The sequence below is a fragment of the Pinus tabuliformis genome, chromosome 7, assembly GCF_031772625.1.
Source record: "Pinus tabuliformis cultivar Carrire ecotype Pingquan chromosome 7, CPIR1, whole genome shotgun sequence".
NCBI lineage: Eukaryota > Viridiplantae > Streptophyta > Pinopsida > Pinales > Pinaceae > Pinus > Pinus tabuliformis.
Genome location: NC_142293.1, coordinates 23,113,702 through 23,137,374, shown reverse-complemented (window position 1 = coordinate 23,137,374; position 23,673 = coordinate 23,113,702). Strand labels below are relative to the sequence as shown.

General features: G+C 38.5%; 1 pseudogene; it reads right to left on the bottom strand.

Moving 5' to 3' along the window:
- The window catches only part of LOC149244931 (large ribosomal subunit protein uL16 pseudogene), a 41,037-nt pseudogene extending 20,902 nt beyond the window's left edge, over positions 1–20,135 (bottom strand).
- Positions 20,136–23,673: the final 3,538 nt, after the last annotated feature.

Below are 23,673 nucleotides of genomic sequence, written 5' to 3'. Positions count from 1 at the left end.
TCGATCGAAAATTCAAATGCTTGTGTCGAAGTCAACTACGGGGGTTGAGCGCTTGGTAAGACGCGTGCTAGTTGAAGGGCCACAGACTGTTGGATTGAATGGTATGATAAACGGTGGGGATCAGCGATCAGTTTCGCATCGCAATATTTCATGAACCATGGCCTGGAAGAATTGCAAAATGTGATGTGCGATCAAAGGATCTTGAGCGAACCCGAGAAATTCATGGATGCGGGTTTATTTCATTTGGAGTTCAGTCTTATGCATTCAGGTGGAACTGGCTTAGTTGGCAGGTTCTGTGTTATTCCGTTGTAAGATGATTGGTCGGGTTTTGTTTAAAATCCACCAATATAATGCTTGTGATTGGTATAGGTGGGCCATAACCCACAGGTTCATGGTAAGGCGATTATGAAAACCAGGGAAATTTCCTTTTGGCACTTTTTCCTACGTCAAAGTGGTATCAAAGCAGGGAAAGGTTTCCTGCGAGTAGAAAGAAGATTTTGTGTGCAAAAAGGGGAAAGTCAACATGGGACGGATGTTGTTCAATTGCTATTCAATTTCTTTTCAGTTGTTGTTCAATTGATGTTCAGTTGCTATTCAATTGTTGTTCAGTTGTTGTTCAATTGTTGTTAAGTTGTCGTTCAATTACTTTTCAGTTGTTGTTCGATTGCAAATTCAAACACTTGTGTCGAAGTCAACTAGGGGGGTTTAGCATTTGGTAACCCACGTGCTAGTTGAAGGGTCGTAGACCGTCGAATTCAATGGTATGATAAACGGTGGGGATCAGCGATCAGTTTCTCATTGCAATATTTCATGAACTGTGACCTGGAAGAATTTCGAAATGCGATGTGATGTTGAAAAATGTGCAACAAGAAATGTTAAATTTAGAATGTGCTAAAAATAGACCTACTAAAAATAGCATGTCTAAAATAGCAGTTTGGCCAGTGAGGTCATTGGCCACATTGGGTGAGAGTTGAAACTAATAAAAATAGAAAGTTCTAAAAATAGCATTTCTGGATCCCTTCCTATTTATAGCAGTCCCTAGTCTATCTATAGGAAGTAAAATTAATTTTGGTCTTAACAACAGTTGGAAATATTAATTAATTAATTCAGTTGAGTTAATTAGTTAAGGAAATTCGAATTTGAAGTCTTTGTGAGCATGCACATGAGTTGTCCCACTGATTGAGGAATTTATCCTTAATTTCCTCCACTGATTGAGAGAATAAGTATGAGTTCTGTAATGAGAGAATCAGTTGACTTAGTTCTAACTAGTCAAGTCCAGTTATATTATTTTAACAAGTTGTTAAAATAATAAAATATAGTTTGTTAATGCTTGCATGCATGTGACAACTATTATTTTAGATAACTGAGGATTCACTCATGGATAACTGTTGCATGTTAGTTCTGTCAGAGACCTAGTTGAGATCAGATATGGGACAGTGTACTATCAGATACATGACTATTTCTAGTAATGGTTGAGGAACTAGTGTCCTCAAGGATTGCGTAGTTGGACCATTGGTTAATTTGGTATGTTTGGAATTAATAGCATATGCTTTTGCTATTATTCCCTAAGCAAAATACACAAGGACCATAGGTAAAGCCTATATAAACAGGGCTTGGTTGGTTCATGAGACATATCTTCATATCTGAATAGCTTGAGAGCTAATTCTTTTTGTATTGTGAAGAGGATTCCACTTGATTGATAATACATGGTTGGGGTTTTATGTTGGTGCTTTCCCCTAGATATATCTTGTGTTATGTGTGATTAATTCTCTTGATCAGTTATGCATGTTTCTACTTGATGTTTCTCATGAATTCGATTATGCTTCCACTTAATGTTTTGTAGAAGTAGAACAAGTATTATGCTTTAGGACATTGCATATATCGGTTTTTTCTACAGGTCATTGGTCAGGTTTTATTTAAAATCCACCAATGTAATGCTTCTGATTTGTATAGGTGGGCCATAACCCATAGGTTCATGGTAAGGTGATTATGAAAACCAGGGAAATTGCCTTTTGGCGGTTTTTCCCGCGTCAAAGTGGTATCAGAGTAGGGAAAGGTTTCCTGCGAGTAGAAAGAAGATTTTGTGTGCAAAAAGGGGAAGTCAACATGAAAGTCAATGTGGGACGGATGTTGTTCAGTTGTTGTTTAATTGTTGTTCAGTTGCTATTCAATTGTTGTTCAGTTGTTGTTCAATTTGTTAGTGTCAGTATCTTCATCCCTCCATCAGTGATCAAATTTCACTTTTTGCATGCATATTATGTGTCCCATCTGATCAGTTGCATTCCATTAGGTCATGGATCAACTGATGGTAGTGGTTCATTGTCAATTCCCTCATGGCATTTACCTGCTGGCCTGTTTTCACATGATTAGGTCATTTACTGTCATTTTGTTTCATTTCATTTACCAAAATCAGTTTTAGGGTTTTTAGTCTCACTAGGTCTAGGGTTTGCCACCATGGTCATCCAAACCTCAATAAAAAGTTAGCAGGCACATGAGGAAGTTTTATAAGTTCATAAGATCAAAAATTCACTAATGATATGCTCAATAAATGGTTTTTACCTCAAAACTCTGTTTTGAGGTGAAAACAGGGTTTTTTATTTTATGTACAAAATTTTATGTAATTTAAAGTGTTTCTATATGTAATAAGTCCAACAGCTACTCTTGGTCACCTTGCCAACTCCAGCCACTGCAAAAAACAAAAGAATCAATGCATTAGTCCATCAATTGATCAAGAAAAGTCACACTTCAAATGAAAAAACAGAGTTTTTGGGCAAAGTGACTAAGACTTTATAAAAGTGGGTTTGAAATAAGGAAAAATTAAAAGGAATCCATATATAAAGTGAAATTATGCTAGTCATCTATTCCATTATGCAAAACGCCCTTGAAGAGATAAAATCGAAATTTGGAGGCAAATTGAGCAAAAGAAGGTGAAAGCCTGTTTTTCTAGCAAAGTTGTCTGGCGTTGCGCATCAGAGGCTTGGTGTTGTGCATCAGGCTAGCGTTGCGCATTGGGCCTAGTGCACTGTGCATCAGCCCAGAAAGTGCCAAAACCATTCCAAATCGCCCAAAACTCTCAAAACACTACATTTCTCTCCTACAAGTAAGTTCTCATTGGTCTTGAGCTGAATTTTCTCTTCTACATGTTTTCTTCATGAGTTTTGCATCTTGAAAATCAAACCCTAGCTTGTCTTCATAAATTTCCATTTCATTTTAAAACTTTCACTCCATAAACAAAACCAACATGTTTTTCTCCTTTTCTATACTTCATTGCCCTAAATAAATCCTTTAATTCCATTTTCCCTATCCCACTCCCCTAAGAAAACTCACTCCCTTCATCAAACCCTAAGTCCCTCTCAAAACCCTAATTTCCACAACCTCTCCCTTCATTCCCCAACTCCATTCCACATTTGTAAAACCTCCTCATACTCATTTTCCTTGTCCTAATCCATTATCTTTTTCCCACCATTTCATCATCATTTTAGGTTCCAATGGGTCATTTTATACCTTGTTTGTGCTTCAATTGTACTTGGGTAAGCCTCATTTCCCTCTCCGAGGAATTTTGAAGGTAATTTCTGTTGGATGGTCGAATCATCAACAAAGCTTGCATCCTGATGCTCATACACCTTCATCTATCCTTAATGTACCTTATTAAACACTTCCCATCACTGATATCCCTCAAATTCCTCATTTTCCCACAAACCTAGTTTCTTGCTATAATTTGACAATTTTCTAGGCTAAGCCTGTGTTTTTCACTTTTGGACCCCTTCCCCTTACCCAAAATTCAAAATTTCACTTTCCCTTTCTTCCTAACATCCCTCCCTACTTCCAAAAATTTCCTCAAGAATTTATAAGCCCCTTATACCCTTCATTTCCCTTCATTTCTACAAATCCCCTGTTCCACACATCGAGGTAGGTTTTACTAAAATGATGTTTCTAAGAAATAGAAGATGCATTTGACAAAAGTGAGAGAGGATTTTGTCCATAATAGGCAAAGGAGGAAAAACCTCCTTCACTTTTTAGACAGCTTACATGGTTTTAGAGAAATGTCAAAAATATAGTTGCCTCAGGAGAATTGCTGCACCTCTGGAGTGACCTTGGGCAAATCAAGATTTCTCCTAGCTTGGTTGGCCAAATGACTTGCTTAATGAGTGAAATAATAACTAGACACAAAGATATTTCCATTGAGCTATCATGAGCTCAATTTGGAGTTGAGGAAGACCTTCAAAAGTTGACTGCAACAGCACTCTGCATTTAGGCAGCCTCATTTTGCACATTTTGACCAATCTTGGGATATTTGACTTTTGGCAGGGAAAATGAACTCCAAATTGAGAAATTTAAGATGTTTTGGAAATTAGACTCAATACTATTTCCAACGAGATATCCTACACCCAATTTTGACACCGGGAAGGCCTCCAAAATCGGTCTACAAAATGGTGTTGCGCATCAAATTAGTGGCGTTGCGCATCAAATTTTGCAACACGGGAAATTTCATCTGATGCGCAGCGCCACTGGCGCTATGCATTGAGCTGGTAAGGAATTTTGAGGAATGGCTTAAATTTTTGGATTTCGCATGAAAAAATATGAAAACCCAGAAAATTTCATGAATTTTGGAGGAGTTTTGGGTCACCAAAAGGGCAAAAAACACCTCAAAATTGCCCTTTCTACCACTTTTTGGACCCACAGGAAGCAGTGTTGGGGGAACTGATTTTTGGAGGGGCAAATGGACACAAAATTCAAAAATTACACTTCTCCTAGAAAGTATATAGAAATACCTTTCCAACAATCCAACTTGGAGCAAATTTGGTGAAGGGTAAGGCCTCCAAATTCAGCTGGGAAAAGGCGTTACGCATCAGGCAGATGGCGTTGCGCATTAGGCACAATTTGCTCAATTTTGCTCAAAACTCAAAATTTTGGCCTAGTTTTTTCTCAGTTTGACTTTTTCTCTCTCATGGTCAAACTCATGATGTAAATTGATGTAAGTTGGTGTACTTTGATGTAAAAATTATGAAAATTGACTCAAGGAAGTAGATACATCATGTATAGGTGGTTTTGAACTAAATGAATCAGTTTCCATAGTTTTAGAGGCAAGCTGTTCCACTTCCTATTTTTCAGTTCCTAGTTTAGATATTGTTGAAATAGCTCCTAGACTCATGGATTCGACCCCTAAAGGCTAGAATGGGTGGTTTGTTGCCTATATCTTGTACTTTTTTAGTCATTTGTCAGGGTTGGACTCTTGTGAATGTTTTGAGCACTATTGTACATCATCTCTGCAGTTTGGCAAGGAAATAGACCAGGGTTTGCAACATTTTGTGGGATTCTTGTGGCAAGGTGACTTAGTATTGTTTTTCATTTTGTGATTCAAGTTATCATATGTTTATGTGTGCCATTATCTCTCTCATTTCTGCATAACTAAATGAATCAAGTATAAAGGTGGAAATCATTGATGTTGCACTGCTCTACCTTAGGGTTTCATTAGTTTTACATGTTTTCTATTGTTTGAAGAGGACTCATGACACATTCATGCCCTCTCCAACTCCTCACCAGTCTCAAGACTCACCATTACACCTAATTTGAAGTACTATAGCATTTGCCTACCTCGCCCCACAGAAATCTATGCAAGACTGAGTTCATTCCCCGGACCCAAAACTGCCTTTCACATTTGATCCAGCAAACCATCATAAAACTCAATCAAAATCCTCTGAGCATATACCTAGCCTAAAATTAGTCTTTACATCAGTCATCTCAAGCCTCATTTGCTATATTTTCCTGAGATTGACAAGGAGAGAGCCCTCTCCCGTCCTGGTAGGGCTAGCTACCAGGTTAAGCATGGTTTGATGTTACCCTAGACCTGCCTTCCTTCAGCCTAAGATAGATTTAGGCCCTAACACAATTTTTGTTCAGTTGTTGTTCAATTGTTGTTCAATTTTTGTTCAATTGTTGTTCAATTGCTGTTCAATTGTTGTTCAATTGACCACCTGCGTCATTTTAAGCAAAAAGAGGAGGTACAGTTATGTTGAAGATTGGTGAGTTTGTGATGTTTATATTGTCGTACAGGTAGCGGCAGAAGAAGGTGAGAAGATTGCAACAAACTATAGCATGGAGTTCTCAAATGGTTCCAAAGAAGAGAGAACCAGAGAGATGCCAAAAGACTAAGCTCGGAGGAGAGAAGCTTGATGAGGTATCATGTAGAAGAGGAGACTGTTACTGCAGAGATTTTATTGCAGCTCACAGAAAGATCATGAAAGCAGTTCCACTGAGGAAGTGGGTAGAATTTCTATGGGATGAAGGAGAAGCATATGACCCGGAGGTCATAAATTTTTGTGCCTCGGGAGTCTGATGCAGGAGCATCCAACCACCCTTAATCAAAAGTCAAAGTCAAAGCTATGGAGGAGGAGACGTGGACAATCATGTAAATCGGGAGCAAATTTCTGTTAAAAATGAGCTAATTTGATGGAATTGATAAGTCTCGAGAAGACTTAATTTAATGTAATTATCTGTCATGTATGTGCGTTGAGAGATTTAGGCGATTTGTGAGAGGAAATTGTGATTTGAGATGATCCACGACTTTGTAATTTCTCTATAAAGAGTCTATGTGTGTGAGAACAGAAAAGGAGAGAGTGATATAGGGAGAGCATAGACAGAGAGTGTGGATTCAATGTAGTCGAGAGGAGAAATTGTGACTAAGGCTGAAATGCCTTAGAACGTAATCTAATTCTATGTATAATATAAATATGTGTGTTATGTGTAATTTGTGTGGTTGTATATTGTTTATGCGTCGAAAGAGTTAAATCACGTTTATAGGTTTGTTGATCGACCATCGATCACTATAAGGATCGATAGCAATCCAATGTTAAACTCGTTAACTGTTGTATGAGTGTCATGGGTGTGTAGGCAAAGTATGGTAAAGATAACATTGTGTGATAACGAAATTCCATCATATGTGAACAAGTGGAGAGGGAGCCGTCGGATTGTTTAGATCGACGAATATTAATGGTGGCGGAATAGACTGCGGGAGATAGAAGTGTACGGGTGTCCTGATCACGGTTGAAGGCCTTCAATCGGTCTTAGCCATTGATCACAAATTCAAACGCTTGTGTCGAATTCAACTACGGGGGTTGAGCGTTTGGTAAGCCACGTGATAGTTGAAGGGCCGCAGACCGTCGGATTGAATGGTATGATAAACGGTGGGGATCAGCGATTAGTTGCACATCGCAATATTTCATGAACTGTGGCCTGGAAGAATTGCGAAATGTGATGTGCGATCGGAGGATCCTGAGCGGACCCGAGAAATTCATGGACGCGGTTTTATTTCATTTGGAGTTTGGTCTTATGCATTCAGGTGGAACCGGCTTAGTTGGCAGGTTCTGTGTTATTCCATTGTACGGTGATTGGTTGGGTTTTGTTTAAAATCCACCAATGTAATGCTTCTGATTGGTATAGGTGGGTCATAACTCGTAGTTTCACGGTAAGGAGATTATGAAAATGATCCAAAATCGATCCTAAAACCTCTAAGTCTTCATGTATATTAACTATCGGAAACACTATCGCAAGGAAAACCAGTGAAAGAATGGCGGAAAATAGAGCTAAGCAAAGGTGGAAGTAACGTTGCACAGGAGACGTCGGATCAGACAGATCAACGGTCCAGATCAAATCGACGGATCGCATCGGAGGGATCAATGATATCGCAGTTGGCGGAGTGTATCAGAGGCGGCCCTATGGAAATCTTGATAGCGATCAACGCGATTTAACGAGGACCGTTGATCAAGTGCGCAGATCAATGACCGAGATCAACTCGCAATATCGCATCGCTATAACACAAAGGAAGGACTTACCGGAGGCTCGAAGACCATGCGATATGCAATTCCGATATATCGCATCATAGTGATACAAAGGAGTGGGGCCTATACAATAGGCGACTTGCGATAGCCGGACCCGATGGGTTTATAAATGCGGCCATATAAATTTTGAGTTCCGATATAAAAGTGTTTGTCGGGATTTTCTATGTATTAGTGCATTTCCGTTATAAAACTGAAATACAAAAGGAATGACCCGAAAGATTTATATATGCGGCTTTATGTTATTAAAGTTCCATGGTAAGCGAGATTTTGGGTGGACCTCAGGCGGTAAGTGGCATTGGACGGGCTTTGCCCAATGCCATACACTGGCCAACACGTGGCATGGTGCAGAAGAGAGAAAACCGCCTTTTTAGGCGGGTAATCTCCGTGCACATAAGCCACCCGAAACGGTTGTCTGTTGTTGGATCGGAGATGAGACAGATCAACGGTGTGAAATACAAAGGGGCTTGCTACAGCCATAAAAGGTGGACCCGATAGGATTATAGGGTGGATTCAATATTATTTGAAGTCCAATAGAAAGTGTTTTGTCATATTTTTCAATGTTTTCTGTGTATTTCTCTGTGTAAACAGAGAAATGACTTTTTGGGATTTCAGCCATGCCATTGGTCCTTTCCGTTACAAACAGGTGGCCACCATACCTTCAGCGTTTTACAATGATTGTTTAATGCTTAAAAGGGAGATGAACGGACAGGGGCCGGGAGCTAGAAAGCTCAAGAAAGAATGTAAACCAACAGTGCCGATAGGCTTAAAACCCATTCAATGGTAGAGACAGAAGGAGGCAGTTGTTGAGACAGAGAGAAAGCAGAAGACAGAGAGCAAGAGGGAGAGTCTGTGTACTCTTGTAGACTTGATGATTTCAAGTAAATCCCTGTTGTTTTGTCACTGTTATGTTGAGACTCGGTTTGAGCTCACACTTGTAATAATCTGCTCTTGAAGACATAATATAGAGGTCGACACTAAAAGCTAGATGCCAGGAAGTTTGATGAACTCCTTGATTATTTGTTGTGTTGATGTGTGTGTCTGTTATGTTTTCTAACTGCTCATTATCTATATTATTCACAATCTTTCGATTCGTTGAACTAAGTAATATAGGCATTCCTGCACATGAGTCTGTAATACCTTTATATTGATTTAAGCTCTCATTTTCATATCAAGTGGTATTAGAGAATTTGGTTTTGTTTTTATTAAGATTAGACAAGCTTGTGCTGGATTTTGAATGCTAACTAGATTAAAGCTCAGACTAGGAGAAGGAGAACTTGTTGAGGCTAATCCAAAGATTGGAAGAGTCTATTCTCATAGGAGAATGGCAGAAGAAACTCCATTGGGATTAGAATCTCAATTTATGGAAGGTTTTAAGGCACTCCAAGCCATGGTGGAAGAGATGTATCTGGAATTTAAGAAGGGTCGAGGTGAAAGCACCTCAACACCCAAACCAAAAAAAGGAGCAGAGGAACCTTTTCTAGTTGCCCATCCAAAAGGCAAAGGAAAAGGAGAAATTCATTCTCCACCAACTCCTCCATCATCACCTTCATCATCCTCATCATCTTCTTTGCATAAAACTAGCCTTGAGAAGAAAAAGAAGAAAACTTCTTTGATTAAATTAGATGTGAAGTTTGATTTCCCAATTTATGGTGGAGAACTAAATGCAAATAAGCTAGATAATTGGATAATAATGATTGATGTATATTGCAGGGTGCAGAACATTGATTCAGAAAGGAGGAAGATTCAGCTAGCTAGCCTTCAACTTGGAGGAATTGCATTAGTATGGTGGGAAGGCAAGACACAAGCTGATCTGCAAAAACATGGTAAAATCCTTTCTACCTAGAATGACTTTGTTTTTGCTATCAAAAATCAATTCTATCCTTTAGCTTACATGCAGCAGGCAATGATGAGTTGGCAAACTCTTCGCCAATTGAAGGGTCAAAGTGTACAAAGTTATACTCAGGAATTCAGGGAAAAGAGCTTTAACTCTAGGAATATCCTTGGACTCACCTGAGACTTTATTGAAGTATATAAGTGGTTTGCATGGTTATTTAAATCATACTATCCTCATGTTTAATCCCACTAGCCTAGATGATGTATCAGTTCAACCAACACATCTAGAAGCTAGAGGTAAGAATGTAAACCCAGAGATTGGGGGAAAATCTAAATATTCTGTAAGCAAGAACAAGGAAAAGAAGAAACTGAAGTGGAAGGAGAGGAAAGCAAACATTGTAAAGAAGGATAAACATTCATGCACTCATTGCAAGAAAGAAGGACATGATGAGGCACGTTGTTGGTATTTGCATCCAAAACAGAGTACAAAGAAGTTCGGTGGTAAGGAGAAAAACAATGTTGCAACTATTCAGCAGGACTTGGGATCATATTCAGGCGATGAAACAATAGTTACAGCCATAGGTATTAAAAGTGAGGATTCTAAAGCATCCACAAGTAATTCTACACAATCTGTTGATAATGAAAGTAATGAGAGGGAAAGAAATGAGCTTTTTCGTATTAGAGTAATTTCCAAGCATAATAAGATTGATACTTTGTTTGATAGTGGATCACAAGTAAATTTGATTTCTGAAAAAATTGTAAAGAAGTTGGGATTACAAAAAAAACCTCATGAAAAGCCATATCCATTAGGTTGGGTGTGTGATAAAACAAAGCTACAAGTAACAAGACAGTGTAAACTTAGGTTTGCTATTGGATCAACATTTGTAGATGAGGTTGAGTTAGATATAGTTCCATTGGATATATGTGGTATTATTTTGGGAAGTCCATACTTGTATGATAGGAAAGTTATTTTCTATAGAGCTGAAAATAAGTATCAACTCACTAAAGATGGAATTGAATATATTGTAAGAGCTCATAAACTCAAAAATAACTATTCTCTCATAAACTCAGGATAGATGAAAGGAATTGTGAATTCAAGTAAGCAGTTTTTACTCATGGTTGTAAAGGCAAAAGATCCTGAAAAATCCAATGCATTTGAAGGCTGTTATTCTAAACAGAAAGCTTATTTAGTTAAAGTTGTTTCAGAGTATGATGTTCTATTTCAAGAACCAAAAGGTCTGCCACCCAAGAAATAGTACATGATATTTGTTTGCAGCAAGATGCTCCATTCCCTAACATTACAATGTACAGGTTGTTAGCTTTAGAGAATGCAGAGATAAATAAGCAGGTACAGGAGTTGCTCAAAAAAGGGTTTATACGACCAAGCACATCACCATGTGGACCTCCAATCGCGCTGGTGAGAAATAAAGATGGATCGTGGAGAATGTGCATTGATTATACATCACTAAATCAAATAACGATCAAGAATCGTTATCCTCTTCCTCGTATTGATGATCTATTAGATCAATTGAAAGAAGCAGTTTACTTTTCCAAGTTAGACTTACGAAGTGGTTATCATCAGGTCAGAGTTGCAGAACAGGATGCATGGAAGACTGCTTTCAAGACAAAGCAAGGACTGCATGAATGGTTGGTTAGGCCTTTTGGCTTAACTCATTCTCTTGCTACATTTATGGGAGTTAGGAATGATGTACTCAGACCTTTTATTGATGATTTTCTAATTATCTATTTAGATGACATTCTTGTTTTAGTAAGACATGGGAAGACTATGTAAAGCATGTAAAGCAGACTTTAGATGTTTTAAAAAGAGAAAATATCTATGTAAAACTGTCAAAATGTGAATTTGGCAAAACATCTTTAAATTATTTGGGTCATGTTGTATGGGGTGGTGAATTGAAGATAGATCCCTCTAAGGTTGAAGTCATTGTGAACTAGCCTAAACCTAAATCTGCTACAGAGGTTAGGAGTTTCCTAAGGGCAACATAATACTAGAGAAAGTTTATTGCTAACTTTTCTTTGATTGCAGCTCCATTACATGCTTTAACAGGATTGAAACAGGTGTTTCAATGGGGAGGAAAACAGTAGAAAGCCTTTGACACCTTAAAAGAGAAAATCAGTACAACACCAGTTTTAGCACTGCCATGATCTTCAACATCCATTTGAGATTGAGACAGATGCCAGTGACTATGCCATGGGAACAGTGTTGATGCAACACAGAAAACCCATATGTTATCATTCTGAGACATTTACTTCTACAGTAGTTAATTATCCCACATATGATAAAGAATTGTATGCATTAGTACAAAGTGTGAAAAAGTGGAAACATTACCTAATGGGAAAAGAAACAATCATACATACAGATCATCAACCACTTCAATATTTTCACTCACAAACTAAATTGCAGCAATCAAGACATTATAGGTGGATCGGTTTTCTACAAAAATTTCATCTTGTCATCAGATATAAGAATGGCATACACAATAAGTTTGCAGATATGTTGTCAAGACCAATCATAAATGCATCTACTATACTTAAGCATAACTCAGTAATGCATGAAAGTTACATTGAACAATATGCTCAAGATGTAGATTTTAAATATGTATATGCAACTTTAAGTCATGGCAAGCAAGTATAAGAATTGGATTATTATGTAAAGGACCAACTCTTATATCATTTGGGAAAGTTATGCATTCCACAAACTGAAAGAGTTAACATAATTCGAGAAGCACATACTTCTCTAATATCAAGTCATTTTGGTGTAAGTAAAACAGTTGCACAAATGCAGAGGTTCTGTTATTCGCCCAGAATGCATGAGATAGTTTCTAGATATATCAAAGGGTGTACTATGTGTGCTACAAGAAAACCTAGTAATAGAAAAGAAGGCTTGTACACTCCACTTCCAATTCCTTCTCATCCTTGGGAAAGTATTTCCATGGACTTTGTTGGGGGATTGCCAAAATCTAGAAAAGGTCATGATTATTTTTATGTTGTTGTGGATAGGTTTAGTAAATGTGTATTTTGATACCTTGTAACAAGCAGGTTACAGCTGAACAAACAACAAAGTTGTTCTTTCAGAATGTATGGGTTCATTTTGGTTTACTCACTTCTATTGTATCTGATCGACATTCTCGATTTGTTGGGAAGTTTTGGTCAAATCTATGGGAGTTGATGGACACCAGGTTTAAGAAGAGCATAGCATTTCATCCACAAAAAGATGGTCAGATAGAGATGGTCAACAGGACAGTGATCTAGTTGCTCAGAGGCTATTGCAGCAAGCATCCCAAGCTTTGGGATGAGAATTTGTGTTATGTGCAGCATGCTTACAATCGTGCCAAGCACTCTTTTACTCAGAGATCTCCTTTTGAGACTTGTTTTGGTTTTATACCAAAGTCTCCCTTGGATTTTTTCTTTGGTAAAGACATAGCAATTGATGGACAGAGTGATATGGACAAAGCAACCACGTTCATTGAACAAATCTACGAAATTCACCAAGTAGTACAGGAACAGCTAGAAAGAAGTCAAGCCAAGTACAAGGTAAGACATGACAAGCATCGGGTTGAGCATAGTTTCCAATTTGGTGATCAAGTCCGGTTGTACATCAGCAAAGACGGAATGCAAGGTGAAGGTAAGAAGCTAAAACCAATAAGGTATGGACATTTTAAGATACTTGATAAAATTGGTGAAAATTCTTTTCGCCTTGATTTTCCAGCTTATATGCAGATCTATTCAGTCGTTAATGCATAAAACATGAGACTGTATGAACCTTCATTGTTTGAAGATCCTGAAGAGCAAAGTCAGTTGCCTTCTATTGATGATCTATTGCCTGAATATCTCAATGAGTTACAGGAAGATACAGTTCTGGACAGGAAGGTGAGAACTATGCATGGAGGGGATGTTGAGTACCTAAGAATAGGACTTAATGGTTCAAATCCAAGCAAATCACGATGGATAGAAGTTAAACAAGTGAGGGACCTGTATCCTCACTTGATCGATGCCTAAAAACCAACTTTTGGTGGTCCAAAAGATTTTTAGTGGGAAGGCGTGATCCAAAACGGATCCTAAAACCTCTAAGTCTTCATGTATATTAACTATCGGAAACACTATTGCAAGGGAAAACAGTGAAAGAATGGCGAAAAACAGAGCTAAGCAAAGGTGGAAGTAACGATGCACAAGAGCCGTCAGATCGGATCGATCAATGGTCCAGATCAAATCGATGGATCACATCGGAGGGATCGGCGATATCGCAGTCGGCGAAGTGTATCGGAGGTGGCCCTATGGAAATCGTGATAGCGATCAGCGTGATTTAACGAGGACCTTTGATCGAGTGCGCAGATCAATGGCCCAGAACAACTCGCAATATCGCATCGCTATAACACAAAGGAAGGAGTTACCGAAGGCCCGAAGACCATGCGATATGCAATTGTGATATATCGCATCGCAGCGATACAAAGTAGTGGGGCCTGTACAATAGGCGACTTGTGATAGATAGACCCAACAGGGTCTATAAATGCAACCCTATAAATTTTGAGTTCCAATATAAAAGTGTTTGTTTGGATTTTCTGTGTATTAGCACATTTCCATTATAAAACCGAAATAAAAAGGAAATGACCCAAAATATTTATAGATGCGGCTTTATGTTATTAGAGTTCCGTAGTAAGCGGGATTTCGGGCGGACCTCAGGTGGTAAGTGGTATTGGACGGGCTCCACCCGATCCCATACACTGGCCAACATGTGGCATGACGCAGGAGAGAGAAAACCGCCTTTTCAAGTGGGTAATCTCCGTGCACATATGCCACCCGAAATGGTTGTTAGCTGTTGGATCGGAGATCAGACAAATCAATAGTGTGAAGTACAAAAGGGCTTGTGATAGCCATAAAAGGCGGACCCGATAGGATTATAGGGCGGATTCAATATTATTTGAAGTCCGATAAAAAGTGTTTTGTCAGATTTTTCAGTGTCTTTTGTGTATTTCTCTCTGTAAACAGAGAAATGACTTTTTGGGATTTCACCCACGTTAGTGGTCCTTTCCGTTACAAATAGGTGGCCACCATACCTTCAGCGTTTTACAATGATTGTTTAACGCTCGAAAGGGAGATGAATGGATAGGGGCCGGGAGCTAGAAAGCCCGAGAAAGGAATGCAAACCGATAGTGTCGATAGGCTTAAAAGCCATTCAATGGCAGAGACAGAAGGAGGCAGTTGCCGAGACAGAGAGAAAGTAGAAGACAAAGAGAAAGAGGGAGAGTTTGTGTACTCTTGTAGACTTGAGGATTTCAAGTAAATCCCTGTTGTTTTGTCACTGTTATGTTGAGACTCGGTTTGAGCTCACACTTGTAATAATCTGCTCTTGAAGACATAATATAGAGGTCGACATTGAAAGCTGGACCAGGAGACATAGCCAAGAAGTCTGGTGAAGTCCTTGATTATTTGTTGTGTTGATGTGTGTGTCTGTTATGTTTTCTAACTACTCATTGTCTATCTTATTCACAATATTTTTGATCTGTTACACTAAGTAATATAGGCATTCCTGCACATGAGTCTGTAATACCTTTATATTGGTTTAAGATCTCATTTTCAGATCAGAAAACTAGGGAAATTGCCTTTTGACGGTTTTCCTGTGTCACATAACCATAGCAGTTATCCTCCTTTCATCACCTGAATCTGAACCTAGATCTTTTTGGACTGTTGCAATTGCCTTCTTTTCATCCTTCTCCTTAAGGAACTTTTTGGGCTTAAGTTCTGGATGAAGTTTCCAACACTTAGATTCATCATGACCGATTCTCTGGCAAAGAGAAGAAGTAGGTCTTTCCTTCTGAGCTATCGTTGATTTCTTTCTCTTCGAATTGTTCTTCCCCTTACTGTCATTGGAATCTCTGATTTCCAACTCTTTGGATGATTGTGATGAAAACTTGAATGGTCTGCCACCTGATTCAATATGTATGGCCTGAACACACACTTCATCAAAATCATCAGGCTTAAACATCAATAAAGTATGCTGCAAATATGAATGTAAATTGCCGATGTATTTTAATAAAGTTTCACATATATCCAATGAAATACCAAGCGCCAATGCTTTCTTTCTAAACTCTTGAACACTCTTCCCTTTACCTTGCCTCAAATGATGTCAGTAAATAACAGCTTGTTGCATGTATCCTAAAGGATAGAATTGTTTCCTAAGAGATTTTAAAAACTTAGACCATGAAGAGATGACTTTTCATTTTTGCTTTACATCTATTTGAGTTTTAATTTCCCACCAGATTAAAGTTGTTCCCCCATTCTAAGTGTAGCTAACTGAATTTTCGTTTTATCATCAGAAATGTTCTGAATACGACAATACACTTCTAACTGCTTAATCCAGTTATCTAACTTTTCAGGATTCATTTCACCATCATAAATAGGTAACTCAAATTTTAAATCAAGTTTCAAAAGAGATGTTTTCTTAGGTTTCTTTTCTATTTCATATTTTGCACTGGAATAAGAAGAAGAATATGATGTGCTGAGGATCCTCTCTAGAGGAGGATGGCCTTTTATTAGGCAGATATTTCAGAATGTTAACTCATCTGCATGTAACTTTTTACTTCTTATAAAAAGTTCGTTTTTTTCTTTTGGAAAAAAAAAAAGAAGAAGAATATGATGATGGAGATGATGGAGGTGAAGGTGGTTTATCAGCCTTGCCTTTACCTTTTTCCTTCCTCGATGTCTTTGAAGAAGAAGTTGCATCTCTCGCCTTCTTGTCTTCGTAGATTTCTCCCAACATCTGTTGCATCGTCAAGAATGCTTGCTGAAACTGTTCATCAATCATCTTAGTTTCAATGTTTTCGCCCGCATCAGATCCTGTCATGGTCGACTTATGAATGACTCGTCGCTTTCCAATCTTTGGATCAATCTACTCGAGGATTCCTTCTCCACGTTGTGACTTTGACCTGATTAACATTCAATAGTGAATTCCACAAACACAACCTGCTCTGATACCAAATTATATGATCTGAAATGATCATAAGTTAAAACTGATGTAGGATTGATTAGCCATTAATGAATTGAGTGTTAACTGAAAGTGCAGAAACCAAGAGAACTGTTTGAGAATAAATACTTTACTACAGCCGATAAAACATCATTAAGATGCATACTAAAAGTGAAAACAATAAAAAAAAAGTGATACCAGACATCAAAGTTTATTACAGAGTTCGTCCCTGATGGACTACGTCTCTGGGTCCGCTTTCAAGATGGGCGACCGCTTTATTAGGATTGAAACAGAAGAGGTCGATTACATAGAAATTTTACGGAAATGAATATGCACACAGGCACTTCTGATCACTATCAAAGGATAGCTCTCTGAACCAGATTTCCAACACTTGTCACGGTTCTCAATTCTGACTCTGGATGCTCCTGTTACACTAAAAACAAAAACGACTATGACCTCTAGAACCTACATACAAAACCCAAAACCACCAATATCCACTTCAATGAGAAAAACCTCTTTTTAAAACCTTCCAGGTAAATTCAAACTCCTTCTGCTGAGTGTAGGAGTGAATAGTCTAAAATTGGGGTTCGGTTAATCTCGGTCTTACCATGTCTGGACACTTAGAGAAGGTTACATGGTCTGTTAATTAAATCCACACCAAAACTGCAACCAAAACCCACTTTTAGACTTTGGATTAAACCTTAACTGCTGGCGGCTTGCTGACCAAGCAGAGGATGTTAACCGCCCACATGTGACTACCGCAGTCTAACCGCAGGCTTCCACCTCCGCAGTCTTCCTATGGCGGTTCTGGTTATCAATGCTCCAGTTGTTCACATGGACAACGATCTTCTCCCACGGTTACGATGTTGCGTTTAACCCGACGGTTCCAATGACCACGTCACTCCTACCCCGCCTACTCACATGAACATGGTTCCCCTTGCAGTTCCTACTATGGTTAACTACAACTGATATCTGCCACTGTAACTGCTAGTCATTCACATGTTCGCGGTTACTCCTCCGTGGTTCCGATGCGGTTATAGTTACCTACTACCTATAGCCGCTTTCCCGTTCACATGTGCCCGCTGCGGTTAGGCTCCCCGCGTAGTTAGGCTGCAGTTTTAATTTTATGTAATGTTTTAATATGTTTATAACATATGTCGAGAGTTCAATACAAGGTTTTATGTGTTAGGTTTTGTTATGTTCCTATACCAGTAGGTGTCATAATTTTTGAATAGCTGAGGTTAAATCTGTAATATGTACATACCTTTGCTTTCTGCAAATGTTTCCCATATTCAAAAAACCAAAAAAAAAAAAAGTAAAGAGGGTATGTCCTAAAAGAAAATCAAAGGATAAGAAAAATGAAAAGGTAAAAAAAAAAGATGAAAAAATGAACCCCAAGAAAAAAGAAAAAAGACTATGAAAGTGTGCAAGTCCAAATGTCACTGCTATTTTACTTTTTGTACAATAATGATTGTGTGCAACTTGTTATTTATGCCACAATCCATGGTAACCAAACAGTTTAATCTTGGTTATTCCATGTTTTGAATTTCATGCTTAGAGATAAAGAATAAAGTATGACCAAACTGTTTAATCTTGGCAAATAAGTAGATAGGTAGAGTGAATAAAAGGAGCTCAACATTTTAATCTGAGCCCTTGGATGTAATAAGGATAGATTTAGATATATTTCTATTGTAAAAGTAAAGGAAAATGTTTTGATAAGGGTTTGCCAGCTTAAGTGCACCCTAATAAAGAGTAGAAAAAATGGTAGGATGACTAAGTGGGTAAGTAGTTGTGTGGTTGCAGAATTATGGTGATTGATTGGATAAAATCATGTCATTTACTTTCATCATCAAGTTGCTAAAAGTATGGATGACAAATGAACAATTATAAAGTCAAGTGATTAATTTCCCCATTCATTTTACCTTTAATTTCACCAATTTCCCACAAACAATGTTAAAAGTAACTAAAACCTTAAGTTAAAGGGGCTCAGAGCATTTCTCTGACTTCTGGAGGGACCGGACCCTCGGCCCAATAACTTATAGGTTCTAAATACTAAAACCCCCTTACCAACATTCACCCCCTCCATAATTCATTCATTTCATCTAAAAAATCCATTTTCCTAAGGTGAAATCACCATTTGCCTAGGGAAAGTAATTACCCCCATACAAATCCCTTTTTCCACAAAAACCCATAAATATGCGTTTAGCCTAAGTCGTAATGTCTAAATATGAAAACAAATAAAGTTAATATACATTATACTTAGTGCATTTTTCCGCCTACGTTTCATATTAACTCCTAATTTTAATTATACTAATTAACTCCCAAAAATAAACCCCTTCCCGTATGTTTTATTAAAACCCATATGTTAATAACCCGCCCCCAAGGTTTGAAACATAAACCTTCTTAATAAATTAATTAAATGCATTAATTAGTCGATCAGCGACCAATTAAGAACCATAACCCTCCGCCCAATAAAAAGGGTTAATTAATCAATCAGTGATTAATTAATAACCTGCCCTGCCAATCAAATCGCCCCCGACGTTGTTAAGCCTCCCTAATCTGTAGTTAACTAAACATTTCCGCTCATTAAAACCCATCGAGCCCCTCAATTAAATCTTTGATCAACTCATTGCCTCGATCACCATGCGATCTGACCCCTTCAGATCCAATGATCGACACTCATATCGTGCGGCCTCCGAAGGCCAAACTTTACCCGCCCGATGTGAGCGGTTTCACTATTCACCCCGCTGCTACGTGGTGCCCGATGAATGGCATCGGGCAGCCTCCCCCCAAAACCACTTATCCCAAAAAGCAGTGCGATGGATTCCGCTTACAGCCTCCGCTACACGCCAAAATGTCACATCTCCCGATTGGCGCCAACTGCCCCTTTTCCCAATGTACCAGTCAAAGTCATTGACTTTACGCATAAAACAAAAAAAAACTTATAATTTTTTTGTTTTATCGTGAAAATAACATTCTGACTTCCATGCAAAGCACAGAGTACGTTCAACTCTCAAATCAAACCGCCAACTTACTAAAGCCGTTGAACTCCAGACCAACTTGTAGACTCGTGCGCTTCTTGCAAATAGTGCACAACCACCATTACTCCGTTCAACAGCCGAAACCAGGTATTTACCCCATTTCCATTGAGAAACCCTATTTTCTTGCCGAACAAGAACTAAATTGCTTTAAATACTAAGTAATTTGGTAAATTATGTTGCCTGGTGACTCCCAAACACCTTGAAACAGACCAATTCATCCCAATTTCTCTAAAACCCTTTGCCCCCGTCCTTGAATCCAAAAGAATCAAGGATGGATGCCCCAATTGCATTGAATATCATGCCCATTACGACTCCTCATAGGGATTTAGACCATCTCCCACTTGCAGACAAAGATTTCCAGATTAAAGATACCTCCGTCTCAAAATCCCCTTTGAAACTTTTCTGCAAGTACAGAGACCAGTACTTGAACCAAGCAGACTCCATTGGACTTTGGGAATCAGGTTTACCCAAGTACCAGTTCCCCAGAGTTCATATATTTCCAGAGATTGTACATTACTGTCACATGAACTATGATCCTATCCAAATGGAAGTAAGAACCCCTAACCAATATATTCTATTTACCATTACTGTCGAATCTATTAATGAAATGTTACAATTACAAACAAGCCAAAGCCCAACTCCTCTTTCCATTGGAGATATGCTGAATAGATACCCTACCCTCACATCAATCAGACTGGCTCAGTTATTCCAGACCTTTATCAGAGAAGAACAGTACACCCCAAAGGACTCTCCCCCTTATCTGTGGACTATATTCTCCAACCTTGGCCGAGACATCATAGACATGATATCCAGTGTGCTAGGCTACACCACAAGTGAATTTGTTGATGAAATCATAATATCCTTTATGTCCATCTACTCTCTTGGCCAACCACTAGCCATCATGTTTGACTATGCCAAGTTTATTGCTGACAAAATGCATGATCAATTCATGAGATTAGAAAATGAAAGAGTGTTTAAGTATTCCTCAGTTCTGTATCATTTATTCTTGTATTATCAAGCTGATAGATTTCCAATTTCCCTCCAAAAGCTTGATACCAGAGGCAACCCCAGATCAGTGATCTTCCAGACTTCATTGATCCATCAATTTTATTCTCAATACTCTTATACAGATTTCATAGACTCTTTCTATACCCTGTGACAACAATGCTACTAGGAAGCCCTCCCCCCAGAATCAGTGCAGACATCAGGAGGGTCCTACAGTTGTCTAAGCAATGCAAAGTGGGGGATTGGTACTTGTACCAATTCCACACTGAAATCAGAATCTATGGATGTGAATTGCCACCTTACAAAATGCCAAAGTACCTCCCCATGAGATTGTTTGCTCTGGAGTACTACAGGCAAATTATCAATTCAAATGAGGTGCATTTTGTGAAAGCTAAGAAGAAAGCCCAACTTAGAATAAAAGATCAGTTGGGCCCATTTATTTGTAACAGTAGGGAAGCAGGAAAGGAAGCAGATGAAATCCTCCATAAAACTGAAACTAAAACAGAGTTTTATATGGAATTATGACCCCTTAGACTTCATTTGTAATAGGAGACAAAAGAATAAACTATCTCTTTACATCCACCATAAAATCCTTGAAATTGAACAATATGCTAATCAATCTGAATGGGTGGAAGGCACTTTGATAGATCGAGATAGCACAGAGGTTGTTGTTGATAATGTATTGATAGATTTAGATAGAAGACTTGATGAGGATTCATTTGTACAGGTGCCAGGAGAGTATCAATCTCAGAGGAAATCACAGGGAGTGAGCTGGCCAGATAGCAGAAGCAGGATCACCAGAGCAACCAGGTCCATCAGGGCAATCAGAACAGCCAGAAGAATCAGAACAGCCTGAGATTTCAGAGGAACTTGCTAAACCTGAACAAATCATGAGCAATCCTCCTATTTTGCAGACTGCTCTAAATGAGGAGAGGAACTCAAAAGAGACAGAGAGGAGGCCACTCCTTCCACAAGGCCGGTTGCCCAAACCTATGCTATGAGGCAAAGGTTGAATCCATATTCAGAGCAGGAATACACTAAGGAAACAGCAGGAACTTTAGGAGCAGAAAGGACAGAAAGCATGCGTACCACTCCTTCAGGAGGTACACAATAACCTTCCACCTCACATGCTCAAATGTTGGAAAGGCAAAAGAGTGTGGAAGTTTCCTCCTTAAGTGCTCCCACTGGACAGAGCCTAGATATCAAGGAAAAATACAAAGAAATCAAAGCAAGGAATGAAAGGATAACGGTGCAAAGTTATGCACATTATCTGAATATGGCTCCAACAAACCAAACAAGGCTGATGTCAGCCTTTAACATAAAAGAAGGGAAAATGCAGATGATTTTTTTGAATTCAACCATACAACAACCTAAATCAATGGCAGATTATCTTCAAACAAATTTTGAGGTATTGGAAAAGGATATCCATCCTATTTACCAAATTGAATTACATAAGCAAACTGGTGAAATGGTCTACTCCACTTTGACCAACAAAAAAATTACATCCCACCAACTTCGGAATTTGCTGAATAATATATCAGCACAATTCCAGTTGGAGAAGGCATCCTCTCAAGCTAAAGACACCAAAATAAAATCCTTAGAGGACTTGGTCATAGATCTGGGACATGATCCCAAGGATGTGAAAGCTGCAGAGAAGCTTATAAAGAAGAAAAACGATGACATAGCTGCACTGAAGAAGCAGCTTAAAATTCTTCCCCTACATCATCCTCAAACAGCTGAAGTGTTGGAAACACAAAAGGAGGAAGAGCTTATGGACCTAGTCCTTAAGTTGAATGACAAGTTAAAGGAAACTGAGAAAGAATTGGATAAATTGATACAGTCCAAGCAGAGTGAGCTAGCCAATTCTCTGTAGATTGTAATACCTAAAGTTTCCATAGCAGTGCCCTCCACCTTGGCTGCTGCATTAGTACCAACAATTCCACCAGCAACAACTTTTCCAGTGATAGGTACTTCAACAGGCACAAGTACATCAACAAGCACGGAGACACCAACAGAAAAGACTACAAAATTAATCAAGGCCATGGAAGAAATGAGTATCCAGGCCACTAAGCTTAAGAAACTCAGAGAACAAGTGACAAGTTTAGAGACCAATTGTAAACTTGCACAAATATAGCAGAAGGAAGAAGCTTAGAAGAACCAGAGGATGGTAGAAAGAATAAAAGCCCTTGAAAAGGACTTAACGTTACAAGAGCCATTGGGAGATATGAAAGAAATCCTTTGGGCCAACATCAATGATGTTTAGCCTTCTATTCATATTATTTTTTCGCAAACAGAATTAGTCAAAATGGCTACAGAGGCAATCCACAAGACAGTGGAAGAATTGGGAAATAAACCTAAAGAAGCCAGTCAGTTGATCACCTTTTCGAACAGCAAAAACAGATATTAGCTTGATAAATTGGAAATAGAGGACAGAACAGCAACAATCATAGAAATCAAAAAGGTTCTCACCAAAAGGAACCTAATGCTCAATCTGGAGAAAAGATGTCAGAGCATCCAAGCAGACATTGACAACTTTATGCTAAAGTATGGCATCCTAAAAGAAAAAGGACTCCCTAGTCCTATGGTAATAAATGACAAGCTAATGACTCAGGAAGATTACATTGAAAAGTTAAACAAGCTGGCCAAAAGCCAAGCTAGTACATCAGGGGTGAAATCGTTGCCCACTGGAAAGGTACTTTATGATGGCTTGCAGAATCTGTTCTACACAGAGCATGAAGTAAAACACTTGTTTACAAGCAAGCCAAATTTTTCCAAGTACACAGAAGTCGATGAGATTTACAGGAAAATGATAAGGATGAAATTACCTTACAATGAATGGTGGACAAACTTGACTGATTTACTATAAGTTACTGTAGTAAATCTACATGGTAAAACATAACTGCCAGGTAAAACACGTAAGACATGATCAAAGTAGAACAGGTAAAGAGTATCGGTAGGTAGAAGATAAAGTGATTCC